This window comes from Penaeus monodon, chromosome 15 (assembly GCF_015228065.2).
Source record: "Penaeus monodon isolate SGIC_2016 chromosome 15, NSTDA_Pmon_1, whole genome shotgun sequence".
Classification (NCBI taxonomy): domain Eukaryota; kingdom Metazoa; phylum Arthropoda; class Malacostraca; order Decapoda; family Penaeidae; genus Penaeus; species Penaeus monodon.
Window position 1 is genome coordinate 4,214,529 of NC_051400.1, and position 3,419 is coordinate 4,217,947.

Genomic DNA, 3,419 nt, shown 5'->3' on the forward strand with positions numbered 1-3,419 from the left:
AAGCTGTATGATTAACGTATCCAAAACCGTTATCGTGCTTGCATAAATAAAGGTCCTCATGTATAAGATTTTACATAGTACCCACTGGCTGCGAACCTATTATTTTCTATGAATTCCTCTTCGACAAGAACATGAAATAACATACTGTTAGTTTGAGTGAGGATGTGTGCGCACTTATTTGAAAGGCTACATTTATATATACACATTCTCCATTTTTTCCTTTTTTCTCTTTCCGTTCACCCTCTTCTGTTTTTACCTCGTGCAATTCAACCCTGCATGGATCCTTTTCACTCCCCTTTATACTTCTCGAAAAAAAAAGTTTCACTGAAGGTTTATGTCCCGTATATATCTGGTTCTCCTTCCTGTCCCTTATTCCTCCTCCTTTGCTACTTAGTTTTCTCACGCTTCTTTGGTTCTTCCTTTTGTTCCATTGAGCATTTTGAAAATCCGCAAGACTTCGCCGTTCTCATCTTTTCTATTTTTACTTGAACTCCGCAGTAGAATATTTATGTATTAGCACTAGCGTTCGTCATGCCAGGCCGGAGGAAGGGTGGTTTGAGAGGGTCGCATGCGCACTGATTGGCTCCCTTGGTCCTTAATTAATAACAAGTGCCTCCTGATGGGCTCAGGGACACGAGGTGGTGCGTGTGGATAATGCGTCCTTTGCTTAGGGTTCTGGGGGTCGAGTCTGGGGTGGGTGTATTTCTTTTTGCGGGAGGGTGGGGTCTGTAAGAAAAAAATATATAATTATTTTTATATATGTTTTTTTTTTATCTTTAATTGCGGAATTGTATCCACGCGCGCGCGCGCACGCGAGGGAAAGAGACAGACAGATGATAGTATTTTATTTTATTCTATATTAAAATATAGTACTTAAAAGTCACTTGAACTTTTGTTAGTCTTATTAATTTTACTTATCGGTGGCGCAGCAGTTGTAAGGGGAAGGGACGTGAGACAAACAGGAAGGCTGTCATCGCTTGTATATAAGAACTGATATGATTATAAACGATGGTTCATCCCGTTACTGCTGTATTGGCTGATGTCATCCCAGTAGCTTCTGCTACTGCTTGTGTTCTTTCTAGCCATTCTTATTGAGCTCTTTTCCTCAAGTTTATTGTTTTCTCTTTGTCTCATCTCTTGGTTTGTATTGCAACACGTCATCTGGCTTAATTGTCAATCACTTATTATTTTTCATCTGTATAACCGTAGCATCTTATTGGTGTCAGCATGAAGCATTTACGTCTGCTTGTGCTCGCTATAACAACTACATGATTGTGGTTGTCTTATGTCAACTACCAGGCTTAAGACTCTCCATCATGACAATTACTAGGTATACCATCATGACAGGTAACGGTTGATAGTGATGGCGAAAGGGTTGTTCGTCATTAAATCAGATTCTGTAATGGAGGGAGCCCGCGCCAGGTCAGGAGGAAGGGTGGGTGGGGAAGGGAGGGGCTGCAGTGTACCGAGGGCTCCGGCCGCTGATTTAATTAACAGCACCTGAGCGATGACGTTTATTGATCAAGCTCTCACACACCCACCCGTCCTGCTGGTGATATGGGCGGGTGGGCGGGGTGTGTGAGATGGGGAAAGAGGGAGTCGGCGAGAAGAGAGTCGTGCACCCTCTTCCAGAAGGATGTGTTCGGGCACAGCAAATGGTGGCGGACGGAGGGCCGGCAGTGGTGCCTCAATGGTCGCCTGTGCAGTGAACCTTAAGTGTGTATGGGCGTGAATGGGAGAGGATGAAGCGCGGAGTGTTTGGACGAGGAGATCGTACCAGGATAGTCGCTTTTGGAGAGGTTTCTAGGCAGGGAGGCGACCCGAGGTGTGACTGAATTCGGTCATCGAAGGACTTTAATGCAGGTTGGAAAGGGCGTGGTTGTCGCTTTCGTTGATAGAGGCTTTAGATCAAGTGATGCGAGACAAAGAAATTGTTGACACGATGCTGCATAGAGACCTGTGCACTAAGTATACAAGAAAGTCATATATGTCCTTATAAATACATTATACATAGTATAATCCACGGTTCTTACATACACGCATTCACAAAGTCATACATACAGTGGTTGACTGAACACAGGAGCGAGGATAAGGGAAGGGGAAAAGTAAAGGAACGAATCTTCTTTGATCCCCTTTTACTACTGTAATCTCCGTCTGGTGGAGGATTAAATGGCAAAAAAGGATTAAAAGTGGGAGGCTGAAGCGGTATTAAGTAGGTATCCATCATGCACAATGGGAGTAGAGACTGAACGTTGACAGTTCGGTATGAGAACCAACGACTTGAACGTGCCTCTTAGAAGCGTTGACGGATCACAGTTTAACAGCAACCCCAGTAGCTGGTCACCCCCGCCTTCAGGTAGAATCTGAAGGATGGTAAGACGCTGCTCATCAGAGGATGGCCCAGGAGAAAGGGTGGAAATGCGAAGCAGCCAAAGAGAGTTTTGAGCAGAGTATGTTTTGTTGACTTACCAGCTTGATGAAAAGATCATGTCAGTTAATGTTAGGGATGAAGTAAGAACAAAACTGGCGATGGCAGACCGCATTCCTGAGCAGGATCAGCCAAGTATCTCAAGGCAGCGACGAAGTGAGGACTCCGTGATGACGGGTGTGGGAGGGGCTCGCATGTGCCATCCTGCTCCCCCGGACATGAAGAAAAGCCGTGTCAGTTATATGGCGAGGAAGCACATGCTTTCCGATGAGGAATGTGGGTCTTACGTTAACCGTAAGGATGCCACTGTCTTCCCTTCGAAGACCCGGTCCCCCGCCCCACCCCCGCTCGCTCAACATTTCAGGGTCACTGGGTGTTGTTCTTGCCTGAATAGGATGGGCGTTTTCGGCCTCCCGTCGCTGATTCACCTAACAAGCCCGAATTGTCGGAGGTCCCGTCAAGGCCCCGCCGGTCGTTAGGCTGCGACGAATGAGTTGAAAAGGGAAGGAGGGAAGGCTGTCAAGGGAGAGACTCGGCGATGGGCGCGGCGGGAGAGGGAGGACGTCTGTGCGGTACGGGAGCACGTAATTGGAGGGAGGGAGGACTCGGAGACGCTTTTGATGGTGCCTCAGCGGGATAAATGAGTTCATAGAATCAGACCCGAGAGGAGGACGTTGGAGACCGTACATGGTGGTTCAGTTTGCATCGTTGTGACCGCCGTAGTGATGTAAAGACACGTAACACTCCCCCTCAGACGTTACACAAAATATTCATCTTTAACATGCAGCTGAGGATAGCCTATTTGACCCTCCAGCTAGGCCTACCTCCAGTAAGCGATCGGTTTTCAGTTCTAAATCAGGAGTTTCTGAGAGGAAAACTACTGGAATCAGAGTTAAAGTAAGCTCCCCAACCACACAGACACGCCATTCTTCGACCTACCTCCCCCTCTCTATGCTTAAATTTATTCCCATAAGCAGCCATAGGAATTTCT